This window comes from Rhynchophorus ferrugineus, unplaced genomic scaffold (genome assembly GCF_030347505.1).
Source record: "Rhynchophorus ferrugineus isolate W39M unplaced genomic scaffold, kcgeb_rfMv2 rfM1, whole genome shotgun sequence".
Lineage (NCBI taxonomy): Eukaryota > Metazoa > Arthropoda > Insecta > Coleoptera > Curculionidae > Rhynchophorus > Rhynchophorus ferrugineus.
In genome coordinates this window covers 46,801,666-46,820,450 of record NW_027472580.1, presented here as the reverse complement: position 1 = coordinate 46,820,450, position 18,785 = coordinate 46,801,666, and the positions used below count along the sequence as shown (strand labels likewise).

Sequence of the window (18,785 nt, the reverse complement as noted above, 5' to 3'; positions counted from 1 at the left end):
AATGCTCTCGGCAGAATTAAGAGCTATCTGGACTTTTTGGATTGTGCTGGAGGTTGTTGGTCATTGGTGGATTTGTACTGACTCCCTGTGCTCTATTCTGGAAATTAAGGATTCATCATCTAGGCATAACATCGTCCACATCTATAACATTTACAATATTCCTATTAGACGGAAGAGAAGAATAACAATTTTCTGAATCCGCAATCAAGTCGACATAGAAGCAGACTCCGCAGCTGAAGATGCCACTCTAAATATTAGAGACAATCCTAATCTCCCATATTAATACGCATATACACAAATTATTACAACTAAAATAAATATGTTTTTATAACTGAAGTAGCATTTGCTGAAGGGCAATATTAAATTTTGTTTCATAAAGGAAAACTCTTTTGCTTCTTTTATATAATCTACTCAAATTTATAAACAGATCATATTAAATAGGTCCATTGTCAGATATTCTCGATTATCACAGTCCTATCTCATGACTGGAAAAAACCTTTTGTTTCACCATTGTGGACTAGTTTTGCTATTATGTGAAGCTCTAAGGTCTATTTGAGAGAGACATAACAAACCCTTAAATCTCGAAGCTCTCTTTACTACAAACCATATCAATATGCTTTTCAATTATATCTATGAAATCGTTATTCAATATCCTATATAATCCAATTTATCTCATATTTAATTTTATTTTAAAGAAATACTCTTTTAATTTTATATTCTTTACGTTATACTTTATCAACTGTTTTTGTCTGAATATATTAATATATTATTTGTTATTTTATTTTTTGGCTGTTATTATAAACAAAAACTTTGTTGTTTATATTATTATTATTATTTTATATTTGCTTTTATATTATAAATTTCATATTTTGTCTCTGGTTTTATATTTGTCTATCTAAATAGGTTAAAACTTATATGTTATCTCATTCTATATATTCATTGATTATTATTTTATTTATATATTTTATGTATGTATTGTTTGTCTACTATTTTGTTTATATAATTTATATATATTTGTTCTGTTTTGTTTTTGTTCTCTAAGCATAACTTAAAATATATATTAGGCTCTTAATTAAATAATTATATGTTTAAAATCGCTAAATAGCAGAAAACTATCTATAATTAAAAAAACAATTCAAATTTCTAAAGTTATTTAAAAACACCTTTTAAACAAACATTAAAAAATCATTTTATGTTAAGTACTAATTAGTTTTTGTTATATTTTAAAGTATCTTCTTTGCCAATTACGGTATCCTCTTGCTTAACGTGCGGTCCAAGCAACAGTCCTTGTCGTAGAGCTATAGGATGGCAAGTGGCCATCTAACTGGCAATTTCAGGGAACCCGATTTTAACTGGATAACTAGAATGGTTTTATCTTGTCTGATTCTGCGCTTTTGGCTATGGACAATAACAATTAAAAACAGCCACAAACATACTTTCTGATGAGATCTGAATGCACGGTTATTACAATAATAGAAATATATTCCTTTTGCCATGACCAATGCAGATATTATACCAAAACTGATGAACAGTAAAATTAAATTTGCTCATATTTTTTTATTAATAAAATTTATAATTTAATTTTATAGGCTGGCTTATAAACTCTAAACTAATTAATAATTCAGTACTATAGTATTATTTATTGCTAACCATTATTTTATAAATAGAGTTAAAATATATAAAATCATTTAAGAAAATATTATTCGCAATTCATATTCTCCGAACAAAGAGTATGAACTCATATATTATTAATCCCGATGTCACAGTTACTTGACAGTTTTTAAAAATTCCGAAATCTTTATTAAGATCTTCATATATAATTTAATGAATCTCTTGCCGATTTTGAATAAATTAGCAGTTCATCAACTTATTATTTTAGGTCCATATATTAAATCAAAATTATATTTTATTTTTGGGGTTCTTTTTAAAAGTTTTATATTTTTAATTTATAAACTGTTCTTAATGTGTATATATTATTATCGATTTATATTTTTCACTGTAGCATAGCTAAAATCAAAATTTATTGGTCAATCAAAAGAGTCACCACTTTTCATTCTTGAAATATCTTTTAACAAAGTCCCTGTCCATAACCATACATACCAAAGGTTATTTCGATCTGTAAAATACCCTTGATTTAATGAATGTGACCAAACCCAAAGGAAAAACATAAAAAAATTAAAAATCTGAATCATAAGTTCAGAAAATGTAATGACTACTAATATTTGGTTTCTATGATTTAATTGTTACAGAATATCTTTTTGTAGAAAATGAAAAATCCCATGAATACTTTACATAAAGGTATCTGAATTTGGTTGATTTAGTGATAAATATGTTCAACACATACGTTGTTGTATTTTTATTACCATTTACCTATATGTTCGAATGACCAATTTTGATCACCAAAACCCAAAGAGTAAGCGACCAGAAAATGTCTCTTCCACTAATCAAACTGTTTCAGGGGCAGGGTAGTATCTGGCACCGTTTTGCTCAAATTTAACGCTTGTCGCAGCAATTTTCACATTTAGCGAAGCTATCATGGTTAAATAAAGCTTGATGCCTTGGAGTTATTTTACCAAAATTTTTATCAAAGCTATATAACCGCTTCAATATTAACTAATAAACTGCTTGTTTTTGGACGGCCTACAAGTTTACTATCGCCAAGTGATTATTTCTTTAATTTTACTATACCGTGTGGAAAGAACCGTGTTGGTTTGGCAGTGATTTTTCAGCATTTCTAAACTTTATATCGGTCAATCCATACTGCGGCGATTTCAATTCTCACAACTCTTGCGCCGTACTTTGTAAACATTTGGAATTTTTGTCATCACAACCATCATCCTAAAATCGCTGAAATCGAACTAACACTTCGAATATCATGGTAAGTCTCTCCATAACTTTCTATAACTAATCTCTCCATAACTAAGGGCGTTCCTACAGGATGGGCTTCGGTAGCAGACTTTTTCAAATCAAATAATAAAAGTAATGAATATCGAAGATACAATTTTTATTGGTTTTCGTTCTGAAAATAACTTTTAATATTTTGAAGACGTTTCGGCGGAATCTCATCTGCCATCCTCAGGTCTTGCTTTCTTTTGTTAGACTAGTTACACAAGTTGTGCTGTCAAAATTAATCCTGTGTCAAGTCATTTTTACATGTTGTGCGAGAGATGATGTTTTCTTTTATTTTTGTTAACTACATTGCCATGTTCCTCCTATCCGATATATGGTCTTTTCCAATGATTTTTCTTTCTCTTTCTTTTACTCTCTCGAACATGGTCTTTGCGCTCTTTTTATTTGTATCTCTATATAGCCATCTTGAAGAAGAGTATTCTCTATTATTTCTATTTCTTATCGTTTATTGTGTGAATCATTTCAAAATCTTCACTAATACCTGTATTGCGAACCAATTGTCAATTTTATCTTCGGATGCATTTTATTTAAATTTTCACATTTTCTTTAATAAGTATCGGTGGATAAAACGCATACAACCAATAAATAACACTTTAGTTTGGTATCACAATTACTGTTAAAAAATCAGTAGAATTTTAAATTACTATTTTATGATTTTGTAAATTTTATAGTATGCATTTATTTTTATAAATATGTAAATACAGCGAAATTGGGTTTTTCCTAAAATATATATATATAACGACTTGCCGAAGAAAAATTTCATTTTATTTTATTTTGAATTATTTTATTATTAAAATAACTAAAATATTTATTTAATGTATTTTTGTATATATCCTAGCTTTCGTCCTATTAGCAATTAATCAAAGTTTTATCAATTTTAAATTGGAAACGGCTTCCAAAACGTGAAAAGGTGTATTTATAATAATCCCGAATATTACTTTTTAAAATTGAGCAGTTGCAAAATACGAATGAAGTATCGTCGGAAAAACAACAGCATCAAATAATTTTATCTGGAAATAATTGACGCAAATAAAAATATATCGGATTGACATGTTGCCTTTGGCCTGTTTAAACGGGAAATCGAAATGTTGTTTATCAAAACTGTCTCGTAGCCGCGATGTTTTTATTCCGCAGATCGTTTATGTTGTATTTATATTTAATCCCTGCGGGTCGGATAATTTTAAAATGCATAGCTGGCAATGGTTAAATGCGAAAGAAGTACATTTTAGTTCGTTTGATATAAATAAATGGGATTGGATTACGATATATTCAAATTATTCAGTACGATGTTATATTGAACACAAAGAGAATGTTTTGTATCTCGATATGTTGAATTAAAACCAATAATTTCTCAATATATCACGATATATGATATAAAAAGCATTAAAAATATGTTGTTTTTGTTTTTTTATTATAAATAATATATCAGTAAATAAAAAATTAATGATAATTGCATTAAATTCTTCAGGTTCTTTTGTTGCACCAACAGTATACACCAGCTCAAAACACTTGGTCCTCTTGGTTGACTGAAACATTGACATGGTGATGAAATCTTTGTTCATGTTTCTGTTTTTTTAATAATCTTATTTAATAGACCATTATTTCTGAAGTACTGTTCTGAAACAGCTTAAACATGTTTAGATTACTCTTCTTTGCTCCATCCCATATCTGAGTACTGTATCGACTTAATTTGTTTCTACAGCAGCGCTTTATATTATAAGTACTATATATATAAGCTCTTCTTTTTTCCCCTTTACATGAACCTTCCAACACAGCTTCTTGTCCTGTGTCGTTATTAAATATTAGGTTATGTTAGCATATGCTACTTGTATATTATTTATCTTATCTTATATATATGTAAAATTGAATACATCTGATTTAGTATTATTCTAACTGATTCGCCATGGTTTGGTCCTAAAGTTAATTTTGTTAACCGACGTTTGCAATTTCATTACTGTTTCCCCGTCTAACAAAAGTCAACGAAAGTAGCTATTGTAATATGTAGAAGTTATTCAAATACTAAAACCAAAAAAGAATCATGGAAACATTGAAATATATATTGTATATTGAAAAACGCTTCACATTATTACACATTCTATAACAATACTAGACTCTAAAAATATATATACATTTACATACACCAATTCTGAACTGAAAACTATCGCAAAAACCTAATATGAGGTCAAAAGATTGTCGCATAAGCAATTTATACTCGATAACCATACATATGAAGACGCAATTAAATAGAAAATATATAAAATATCATATAGCGAGAAATTTAAATACATTCGTTAATCAGCTTAATGAAAATAAATAAAGCACAAATTAGAAATTTCATATTATACCAAAGTGTAGATTTGAAAGGTCATCGTGCCGTTTTTTGAAGCCATCAGTATAGAGTTTTTGACAAATGCGAATAATCATAACCGCAACAAGAATAAAAACAAAGCAACGCAAATGGAGTTATATTTAGAGACAGATACCCATTAGAAACTAATAAGAAAAACTACAGAAAACAATATTGTGTAGCAAAAATCCATCTGGCATGAAAAGAATGTAAAAGAGCTCGTTAGAATGGAAAAAAAGTAGAAAGCCAGATCACTATCTGGCAATAGAATAGTCTGTCTCAGAATGCAATATAGTTTAGACAGTGATTAGATAGTCTGACAGCGAAGCCTCTAGATAAAATAATGGTAAAGTATTCGATACAGCTTGCAGTTGAAATAATAAGGAATCTCAGGAAAATCTAGGAGTAAATGGAAAAATTTTCAGATCTATTGGACCCTTAAGAAAGAAATCTACTAAGAATGGAAAACTCGTCAAGAGAAAACCCATCAAATGATAACACAGAAGCATTATAAGAAGGTGCTCAAATACCTCAAAGCGTGTATGCTCAACATATGTAAATATACTGAAAACACAAGAATCCCGAAAGCAAATATTTTCAGCATTAGAAGTAGCCTTGCGTCTACCCGTAAACAATGATTACAACGGAATATTATGCCTATTTAAGGAACGTAAATACCATTCTTGTTGCTTCTTGGATAAGAACTACCTCAACACAGTCACCAAGAGTTGACTTGAGTGAAAAGAGATAAAAAAGGAGAAAGGAGATTTTAAACCCTACATCGTACCCTATCCACCACTTACACCGAACGATGAAGAAAGAAAGCATGAAAACCGTAACAGAAATCACAATAGCAGAATAGCTCATATTTAAAGTCATACAAGTAGTCTATCATGAATTAAATTTATAGGCCCAGAGGTCAAGTGGCAAGGTACTGAAATACTACAACTTATAGATTTGCGGACACTGTTCAACTAGCTGCGTTTACAACAATCTGCGTGACATCCTCGACCCAGAAGCTGCACAAAGAACACATGACTTCAATTCCAAGACATCGCAATAGTGGCGTTTACCTGTAAATAACTGAAATGCTAACTAAATGACTGAACTAAATGAAATACATTATGCTACATCGGAAATACACAGGAATTAAACTAACAATATGTTTAAAAAAAGAAAGTTGTAAGCCATAAGAGGAGCCTCATGTTTGTTCGGATGTTAGTGGAGTCTTGGTAATGATAATTTTTGTTTTGTACATTGCAAGCTTTATTGTAAATACTGATATTTTTGTTGTAAAAACCGCAAAATCCTATCTTATTTAATCTTTTTGGCTCCATATAAATATTATAGAAATTCAACATATATACGGCATGTTTTGCTCCATTCACAGATATCTTCAAATACTCTTTAACAGGCTTTTTAGTTTGCAATAGCTAACAACTCATATTATAATTAAATTGAGCTTTAAGCTTGATACTCATCTTGATATTAATTTCAGTAAAAATTATCCATTAAAATATAAAAATAATTTCTGAAAACATAACACTTGGATTAAAACAACATTGTTTTTTAACGACAACCTCTAGAGCCATAATACAACAATATAAGCAATATATATATATATATATATATATTTATGACAATATGAATTTGCAAACTCGTTATCTTTTCAAAGTCTCTGTTTCTCAACCAAAAGCAAAATTGCATGTTCAAACTTAATAAACTCATTTAATATTGCGATAATTAAATATAACTGGAAATAAAATCATTATAATGTGTTGCTCGCTAAATGTGCGCCATCATTTTCCACTAACTAAAATCGAAATTGCAGAATAGTGACCGTCTGCATTTGGCATATTTCAAATTACTTAATTATACAAAACTGTTTGGATTTCACCAGGTGGACGGAAACTGGTCTAGTTTCCATAGTGCGCGTTACTTAAGTTCTTCGTTTCTGTTTATTCGTAACGATACACAGCTGCGAACCATAAAGATGGAAATAAATTTTTAGTTTAAATCTTTTGAATATTCAGCACCACTGGGAACTAATCCTGATTCAAGTAACTTTTATGTTATGGTTTTGTAACTAATTCAAGTAGAACTATATGTAAAGTATGTTTAAAAGGGTTTCAAAAATTTAAAATCTAACTAGCAAAAAATTTTTCAGTAAATAATATTTTTATTTTATTATTCCTTTAGTATTTTTTCTCCCAAAATATTTCCGCATTTGTACACTATATGCTTACCAAAATATTTTTTTTCGTTGTGATTTATTAATTATACCATAATTAGTTTCTTTACAAGTACTATGCGAGCTTTATGGACAAATTATAATCGATTAGTTCTAGAATATTTTTATAATATATGTTTACTAAAATATATTTGTTTTCGTTGTGATTTATTAATTTTACCGTAATTAATTGCTTTACTACTACGATGCGAGGTTAGTGGACAAATTATAATCAACTAGTGCTAACCCAAATTTATTTTAACACTTACCTAATAAAGTCTACGGTAAAACCATATTACATCGAATATTACTTTCAGTATTATTCTTTTACCGGTAAATGAAACTGAAGTGACTGGAAGTGTTATGAGCGTCATGAGACTCATCAAATTTAATTCTGCAACTAAAATGTGTCAGATTCAAGATAAGGCTATGACTTCACAGTTGTTTTTATTTGTTAATTGATTTTCAGTTTAACAGTATCTTCTGCAGAGAATCATAGTACTATAAAAATTTAATATTTTTGCAATCCTGGATATTTCCAAATGTATGAAGCCTTAATAATAAGTCTTGGAGATGTACTATGTTAGAAGATATTCTATAAGGATTCCCTTAAGATTCGCTGTTATGTAAAATATAAAGTTCGATAGGTATTTGATTCTAGTTACTTTAATAATTTTTACCCAGGTTTTGATATCAATACCATACTTCAATTTGATATCAATATATAAACAGACAACACCGCCTTTGCTGTTTTTACATATAGGAGGGGTATCTTTTTCTTAAAAAATTACAGTTTTATTTTATTACACAACATCAGTAGTACAATATTTTGGATTTCATTGCCTTTTGAAACAAATCACACAAAACAACATTCAGGGCATTTTTGTCTATCCTAAGCACAAATTTAGACAACAAATCTAATAATACTATTCAGAACCATCTATAACTATGTACAGTTTACAAAGCTATGGATCATAAAAAATATTAGGGATAAACATAGAAACTTGGCGTTTCACAAAAAGGTATTAGTTACTTGAAATTATATTAGAGGTTCATATTAAATGATCTCTACGCGGAAAACAAAGAGATTGCCGTAGCTATGAAGACGTAGATTTAAACTAGATACTGAACGAAGATTATTGCCAAATACAAAAAGCCGCCCCCAAATTTTACGCCGATAAAAGCATCAGAATAAAATAAAAGGGGGTATATAAAGTCTACAGCCGTCGAACGATGTAACTGCTCAGTAATTGCTGTAATGATAGAATATAAAAATATTTTTGCATCGCATAACTGAAGACGACAACAGATTCGCTATGACCAAGTGAAAAAATCATGAGTATATCCCGGTTATGTTTCCAAATCCATAAAGTTAAATATTCATAGCGCGAAGATATTGTTGTGTACCTGGTAGGAACGCGTGTTGTGCTCCGGAAATGATTACGGCAGCTTGAATTATACCTATTCGTTTCAGCCGGGGCCAAGACTGGGATGAAAAAGTAATTTTGTTGCAGAACAGTACCCATCCAATGTGTGTAGGTCAACTAGTTTTCAGATTCAGCATATAAGGTAATAAACTTATCTTGAAATACAAAATTAAAGCGTCCTACCAAACCCGCCGTATTCTTGTATTGCTGCTTCAGATTATCACCTATCCCGGCCAATTGCCTACGGTCTGATCTAACAGCACTTTTGTTCTTTTGAATATAAAAAAATTGGGTCGATTCTTAAATCACCTCAAAGAAGAAGAATTTTATTGACGCGAAATCCTCAAGTTACTCGGACGATGAATCAAGGTTGTTGGCAGCGATGGATAGTATATCCTTAGTTAAATATGTAATAGATTTTATCCAGTAAATCATTTCATTTCAAAAAAAAACGGCATTTTTTTTTATTTTCTGCTCTTATACAAAATTTTTAATTTTCAATTCCGTTAAATAAAATTAATTTAAATTAGGCGGATTTACCCGCCAATCTAATAATTCTATTCTCGATTTTGTAGTCCATATTTTTAAATTATGATGAAAATCAAGCTTGATTGTGAGGGATAATATCTCAAACTACCCAATTGCATTTTGTGACTATAACCAGAACTAATAAAGATTGATTTTACGAGATGCAAACTTAACCGCGTCTAAAAGAACCAGAAATAGAGCTATATATCCTAATCAGATGCATGTTCAAAAAAGTTCCAATAAAAAAGTCGTTTGTTTTAAAAATTATCGCGAGCGCTGCACTTGACGGGCCAGTTATATTTCTCGAAAAGCGGTCCCTAAGGCGAAGAACTTCCGTGATACATCCTCTTTTATGGGTTTACAGCTTTTATTACCAGTCCATTTTAAAAGAGAACTTTGCCTTAAGCTCCACGGAGACGGATATTTTTATTATAACATCGATTTCGATACAGAGAGCTCGGATATAGAGCAGGAGCGATGCAGCTTTCTGCTGCTACTGCGAACCAATTTTGACGAATTTCGTTTTCAAACGTCGCAGATTTACGATCTCGAAGTTTTAGTGGATCCGAGAAATTATGTTCTGGCTGGCTTGTCGAATTTATTTCTAAAATACCAGGATAATATGAAAATGTTTTAAAAAAATCAATTTATCTGATTATTATGCCGTTTTTGATATTTTTTTTTATTTGGTGGACAGTGTATTATTACAAAATTGCAAGAGCAAAAAATGTATCCTGTTGGATAAAAGATGTGTAAGTCAAGAAAGGTATTAGAAAAGTAACCACATTAATTGATTGAGTTCTAATGAATAGCTTATGGTAAAGCGACCTTTTTACTATTGAAATTATTTCAAAAGTTGTGAAAATCGACGTCTTTTACGATTTGATGTTAATTTTATTCTACGTGCGCGATGTAAATAAGTGACAGTACCACTGACAATATAAGCAAAAATGCCATTATATTTTTATAACTATCAATTAAATCACTAGGATATACCAGGTGTACCGGAAAGCTATTACTGTTTTTTTTTTCAAAAAAAATAAATTTGATCCTCAACAAAATGGAAAAATGTGTTTATTCAAAGTATTTGCCATTTAATTTTATATGCAATTTATTGATGCCGCCCCAAAAAAACTGTTTGTCCTTTGACCAAAACCATTCATCGAGCCATTCTCTAATCTCTTCGAAATTCGAAGTGCTATTCTTGGACATGCGCATTGATTCAAAAAGTTCATCCTCGGGTAGGGCGAGGTCTGGGGAGTACGGCAGGTGCGATAATATATCTCATCCAAGTGCTTTCAACGCTTCCTTGGCTGGTTTTGCTTAATAAAACGGCGCATTATCGTTCTGTGAAATCACTTTACCGTATCTTCGGGAACATTTTGGATGTTTTTCGATCAATGCGTGGTTCAAATTGACAATGTGTTTTTTATAGCGCACATTATTAGGCTAGACCGGCTTCATCAGATGATGACCATAAAATTTGGCGCTTAGGATTTTAAAAATTAATCCACTTTTCATCACCCGTCACTCCGCCGTAGAAATGACCTCCCATCGTAACTTTGTAAAATTCAATTAAATTCAAGAAAATTAACCCAACTTCCCATTTTTAGGATTATCCCCATTGCTCGTAATCATTTGCCACACTTTCCTTGGGCCGCATTTAACGCTTCTGCCTATAGCTTTTGAGTTTGGGTTGGGTCTTCATCCAATAACTGTTGTCTACAATGCCTAATTATATCTACCAAAACGTCTTTGTCTTGCACCTCGAAATCACCATTTGAGTTTTCGAATCCATGCCGTACGTGTTTTTGCAAAATATAACATGTATAGCTTTGAATCTTGATGTCGTTAGAATCAAATGACATATGTGCCAAATCATTACATTGCATATTTAAGCCAAGCGACAGCTGCTAGAGAAACCGGTAATGACCTTCTGGTACACCTGGTAAAATACAGTGCACCATCTTATCTTTTAAAAGTACGCCATATTACATAAACTTGATTTATTTCATAATTATGTCGATTTTTCATCATATTCACTATAACATATCACTCTGAAGCTCCTCGGTAGACTTTATGATAATTTCCAAATTCTGTAATTAGGCAAATAATCTCCAATAATAGCCGGTTTATATAGTGATTTAAGAGAAGCCTAACTAATAAACAATTTATTTGGATTATTTGAAGCCTATTTCTTAATGTTTTAATATCATAATTAACAGAAATGACACTTAGCAGTAAATGTATGGTCGGCGACCTGTACATATGTCATTTGGTAATTGTTACGTCTTTATCAAAACCGCAGCTTAAACTCTCTTGGGCCCACGCATCATTAAATTACTAGAGAATCGTTTGATTTATTCCTGACATTTTGCGAACAGAAAACATATAATACAGAACAAATACATAATATTTTGGTTGTGTGCTGTATATATTAGATCCGGTTTACAATTTACACCTAAGTAAATTTACTCTAACTGGAAAGCTTATTATTATTGTTGAATGAAAATAGAACCGTAAAACTATTGAAGACAATCCAAACTAATACTAAAATACAATTAATGTATTGATAACTTGCTTTTGCGTAATTTATCGAATGCCATAGTAAATGCAAAATCGTTACCTATTCAAAATATATTTATATAATTTGTCTGTACTTTCCTGTATTAGGAGTACACGAAGAGTAAACAATGATAAACCCTTCGGATATGATCGTGTATTCTCCGACATATTGGTTGTCTGCGAGTTATTTCGTAATTTTATATCGAGTGTTTGCTAGTAGGTATTAGATTAGTGTTTGAATATTAATCATGTTTGAAAAAGGAACGAAATATTTTTTTTAATTTGGTGTTTGGTAGATTGATTTTTATTTAAAAATTAGGTATTTATATATGAAAATTTTATTGAGGAACTTTGATAAACAATTTTGTTTGAAAACTTAATGTTAACATTATCTTTATATCACTTATAAACTAATTCACTTGTAAAATTATTTATTAACACGGAGTAAATTGTTATTCTTAGATAGGTATATTATAGGTAAATGTACGCTAGATAAAATCGAATTAGAGTTACTTTGATAAAAAACCTATATGATATTATTTATTAATATTTCAAAAAGTCCGGAAATCCTATTTGCATATGTCATTTATGTTTCCCAAAGCAAAATCTTGGTACTTTTCACCTGAAAGGAATTTCCAGTCAGTGCATCATTATGTTTATAAATCAATAACTTATTTACCTCAGCTCTTACATCAAAATGTATCCTCTCTTCCTTGTCTCTTTCACACTACCGCCTTCAGAGAAATAGCTATGAGATTATAAGGGTGTCATTAATGTTTTATGCTTTGTTTATTCGATACAAATCAACTCTTATTAATAAATTTAATATTTTCTAAATATTGTTCTCCACTATTTTTGTATCCTGCAAAATACTGTCTAATTTTATTTGCTCTTATTATTATTTCGCTTTCTTCGGCTTTTGCCCTCTACTAATTCTAGCCACATTTCACCTATAAAAGAAAAAAAAATTCATTAATAATGTATATCATTTAATTTATCAGATTTAATTTAATCTCTAAGTATTACCATTTACTATAATTTTTCCTACTATTCTTGATAGACAAATACCATTAATGAATTAAATACTTTCACTTTTTGATTAACATTTTCTACACTTACTGCCCTAAAATTAATGGATGGTTAATTACAATAAAATGTGTATAAAAGTAATAATTACGTTGAGTTGTTCTTTAGTATAATTGTATATTATTTCTGTAATACATTTTCTTTTTTTTTTATTTGACTAACAAGAACAATTTTCTTCTCTGCTTCTTGTTATTATTCTGAAATATGCAGATATTTATGAGTAAAATTTCGTCATGTGTTCATTTTCTGCGTGTATTTGAGGACATTCAACATTTTTGGTTCCAAATTTAGCAGCTAACATTCTCACTATAAATAAAATTTATGAAAATGTTACATTTACTTTTCTTCTTCTGCATTTTCAAAGCAATCAATGTTACAACACTAAAAATAACACAAGAATATAATTTTCATATATTACATTTATTATATTATATAGAATTATTAATGTATAACAAAATCTAAACATTCTAAACTTTTTGTTGTTTTTACTAGATCGACTGCAAATTTTAAAATGGCCGATTATGAATGAATAGCGAACTGTGAGTACAAAACCTAATATGGTGCCGTATACACGATTACACCGGAAGTGTAATTTAAGGGCATGATTATTCCATTCAGTGATTGCTCCTGGAGGTCGCACATTGAGAGATTTTCGCTGGCTCCCCATTAGTGATGATCAGAGTGGTTACATCGCTCGCATCACAAGGAAAAGTCTCTCAAACTCTACTTACTGAATATCAAATATGGGGAAGGGCTACAGTACTTAAAGGTCAAAGCACAATCCATTAGATACTTTAATACCAATGAATTGTTAAAACACTGGATTAGTAATTGTTTTTCATCTGATGTAATCGTTTATAATGTATCTGTGAAAGTAAAATATAAATTAACAACTTTATGAAAAAAAGAACATTTATCATGAGCAGAAACAACAATGTGAACCAAGAACTAATTTTCTAAAATGTATACCCAAGAAAAGTTTACAAACAAAATTAAAGTATTAAAATAACATAACGCATTTAGTTTTGTCGGAACAATAGAGGGACGTTTTAGTCCGAAACAATAAAGTGCATCCGAAAATTAAAATAATTCCATAACAATACAACAACGAAACGCAAACCCTGTTTGTTTGTTCAGAGTGCAGTTGAAATTTGGGCAAAGTTTTGTTGACGTTCCGCGAGAGCAAGTAGATTTCGAGTTTCCCTCTTATCCGAGCTATTACGTCTTATATGAATCGGCGAGAAACATGCCTGGAATTAGTACAGAACTACGATGGATTGCTTTTGAATTATTAAAGGTTGTTTAGCTTCAATTCGTACATCTGTGATTACGCTTCTATGCAGACGGTCTCTGTAACAAGACGAGAAATGACTGAAGCTTTGTAATCTGACGTAATTCTGATCATAAATTTTCTAATAAATAACACAAGACAATATGTATTAGCAAAAAATACGTCAAGATGCAATCAGTATGCATCCAGAAATATTATAGATGAATATATAACTAGTTAATTGTTCTAACATTAAAATTCTAATATATCAGACTAAGCTTTATCTGGCTCCGAGCTTATTGACCAGCGAGTAACCAACTTAGAGACTATTTCAGAATATATCTTATGTTACTCAGCGGTTGACCTGGCGGAAGTTCGAACCAATGACTATCGCTGAAGTAGAAGAGACATTCTGTCGCCTTGATTGTTGCAGCTTCCTGCTCTGCCATCGCTATCATTATATATCATTCATATATAATAATGATCGTCCTGTGATCGATATTCGAGCACAATATATTGTTGATATTATATGTTTGATATGTTACTAGAACTTTTTTTCAAAGTATTCTCAATATGAGATCAGAAATGTATTTGATATATAACATTAACTAAAATAATATCTGTCTGTATATACGAAATATTACACATTAAGACATATTAAAATATATAGAAAGTATCTCAAGACCTAAGACTTCCTAATATTTTTTAATTCGAATTTAATTAAAGCTAATTTCCATTCACTTTCAATAATCTGCAAAGAATTAATAAGTGTAAATTACTACGCCTCTGAACATTATAACAAAGTCTCACAAGTAAACACATAATCTTTCTTTATTTTATGCTATAAACATAATTATGGTATAATAAATGATGTAATACATGCTTGTATATTTAAACAGAGAGTATATGAATAAAACAATTTTATAACCGGTATTTGATATGTATATTGATTGTATTTGATTGTATTTGACATGTCTATTATAACTGTACCGAACACCTTTAGGTAACCTAGCCTTTACAAATTAGAAATATATACTAAAGCAATTAATTTTCAGTCATTAAATTATCTATTGATTTTCCAAAACTTATAAAGCCAATAATCGAAAAAATTAACACAATGTTCATACAAAAAATGTCATAGAGTCACATATCTTATTGCATTAATCATCAAACACCTTAATATTTATGAATGCTTCAAAATGTACATGTTTAAATATATTTAAATGTACTGTTCATAATTTCTTCTATTAGTCCAATGTGTTCCATCTATGCAAATTATGTAGTTAATTCACAAGGGTGATTAAAATAATAATATCTTTACTTAAATTTAAAAATGCGTTGTTCTTTGCTTATTTATTTCACTCTTCGATCTTACCATTGCAGATGCTAATTTTTATTTTGTCTTCTATGAGTTTAGAGTCATTTACCTATTGCTTTCAACTTTTCTTATATTCCATATACTCCAAGTAAACTTCTATGACAATATTTTATAACTGTGAATATTCTATGCACTATCCATTTTAATTCTTGATGCGCGAATTAACACATCTATTATCTGCAATATTCGGTTAGTTATTTGTTAAGAAATGCATCTACTATGAAACCTGAAATTAATGTTCTTCAATACCATAAAAATTAACAGAAAAAAAGGTTTTTTTCTATGTTAAGGAACAACCTGTAAAATTACTTTTAGTACAATGATTTACTGTCTCCTAAACCATATCAGTTAATAATAGTCCTTAAGCAAGAACTTTTTTTTGTTTCGTTTTTTTTATACAAACTTGCTTATAACTTTATAATAATTCGAATAGCAGAAATAACCGAAATTAACACAAAAGACTGCTTAAAATGAAATAACTTCGTTTAACACTGTTTTAATCACGCAATTTCCGTTTAAATATCGCTGAAATATAAAAAACAAACATTCACTTAATTATTAAATTTAACGAACATTATCTTATATTGAATTTTTATATACTCGATATAAGCTTTAATCAGTGGCCAAGGCGACAAGACGGTCCTCCTACAATTCGATATTAGCGGGTAAGAATCCTACTGTTGCATGGTTCTAAATATATGTTAGTGATTGTTCGCAAGAGCGCAAACTCCTGCATAGGAAACTATTCTCAGTCACGCTAGTAACAAGGCTAGGTAAGACCGGATATCTTCTGAGGGAATCTTTAAATTGGTAACCCACTAGGCAATAAGTTCGATGACAGATTAACTTTAGTCTAATGGTTAAGTATTTCAATACTAGAACTATTAACTTATATTTATAAATTCAATTAACACTATCTCGCTAGTTGGCAGACTTAATGCTGAGTACCGTGATTCGTAGCCAATATTAAGCAGTAACCAGTTTCGAAAAACTCTAGATCGTAGAGTATCAAAATATCAAATGAAAAACTAAACTATATATTATTACCAAATTTTCTTTTTCTATTATGGTCAAATTTTATATCAAATTTAAATCCAAGGAAGATCTTTATTACGTACTGTTATAATATGATGTCGGTTATTCGTTACCAAATATATTCCGCCATAAAAAATTAGCATTGCATTTTCTGACTACTACTTCACAATTATTATTAAGAAATATTATGCATGGTCGAATAGTATGCTGTGGTGCCTCTTAGTATGTTCAAAATGAGTTAAATTCTATTCATTATTATTTATAACTTACTTCAAGAATATGTAACCATCGTATAGCGAGTGTCATAACTTATAAATTCCCTCTTTGATTATGGGTATTTTTAATTTATATATGTTATTGTTTGTGATATATCATGTGATTTTGTAAGCGTAAAAATCAACTAGAAATAACCATACGTACGATACTAAAGGGAAATGAATAACATATAGTATATTATTGGTTCCTTTTATGCACGGGTATTCCGACAATCTGCATCTGGTTATGATTCTTAGTTGCTAAATCTATGGTAATATTTTTTCATGATTGCTAATTTATTAGATACGTTTATGAAAACTTCAGTGTTCTAGTTATATGACATTGTTTGGTAGGACATATTAAATTTGTATATATTAATATTAATGTTATTGTTTCTAGTGGTTAATTAAATAAATATAGTATGTAAGCATGTGTGTTAAGAATATCTAAGGAATGGATACTGTCTGTGTTGCAGACGATATTACATTATTTATATTATTATATTATACGAGTATACAATCTACATAGATGTTACTACATGAGAAAAACGGATAGAAAGTAAAAATAGATAAAAAATATAAAGAAATAAAAAATGAAAGAAAAGTATATTTAGAGCACTCACGAGGTGATCTGACATCGATGCTATTCGATATTGAAACATCATATTTGACATTAATTTTGTTTTGTTTCTTCTTTCTATAATGTTACCGCAATACCTCCGTTTTGTTTATATATTTCAAGTTATTTAGTTGATAAGAAAGGTATATTACTTAAATAGAGCAACATCGGCTCGAAAACATCAAACCTTCAATTTTATTAATTATTCTAAAGTATAGATAATTGTAGTTGTATTCTGATAAACACTATTTTTTCAAAGGGAAACATTATCTCTAGCAAAATGGATGCGTATTTCTCCAACTAAATACGGAATTAATTTTATTTAAGTGCAGCTGAATTCAACTCAACTGGCTAATCATATACTACATCTTGTTCACTTCCTTATAGTATACATCTAAGCAGTAGGTCAAAAGCTTTAATATATAATTAAAAGAATAACTATTATTTCCCTATAAAATATCACCAATTATAGACTCATCAGTGTTTAATAACCTTTGAAATCACATTAAATACTTATCATTTTTACAGGCAGTGGTATCATCATATGTTTTTTTTTGTTTTATATTTGTATTGTTTTGTATTGTATTTCTCCTCTATGCTCTTATATAAATATTTATCAGGCTTGACACTTTAATAGTTTAAGGACAGCAAATTTGATCTCGATAACAAGAAGGTATAGCGGAAGGCCCAAGGTATATGAAGCCTTTCCTATGATATTTACCATACGATATTACTTATATATTAAGTCATTATATTAAGTAGCAATTGTTTCGATTGATAACTCATAGCCTAGTCAAGAAGTAGTTGTTTCTTTAACAGTGCTAGGTAAAACGACAAGACGGAAAGAATATTAACTTATCTTGTCTTTTCAATGCTATTAATTGTTATTTGGCCATGTCGACTTATTGTCACCGTCCCATGGCCGTAGTTTCGATCTCCACCCTCGAGCAATTGGTAGTGATATTCGGGGAGGGAAAAGCTCTTTCGACTAGTACCCTTTCACGAGGATGGTACACGTGCCTTACGGAAAAAGAAAATGCTTCGATATTCAACGGTGTCGTGCCTTGTTGAACTTCTTATGATTATATGACTTTATTACTATATAAGCTTATGGTTATAGTTTTAAATTAGACCCC

At 29.9% G+C, this 18,785-nt stretch overlaps 1 protein-coding gene across 1 annotated transcript in view; it reads left to right on the top strand.

The window, feature by feature from the left end:
- LOC143206890 (opioid-binding protein/cell adhesion molecule) overlaps window positions 1-18,785 on the top strand; it is a 450,337-nt gene that overhangs the window by 278,423 nt on the left and 153,129 nt on the right. The window lies entirely within an intron of this gene.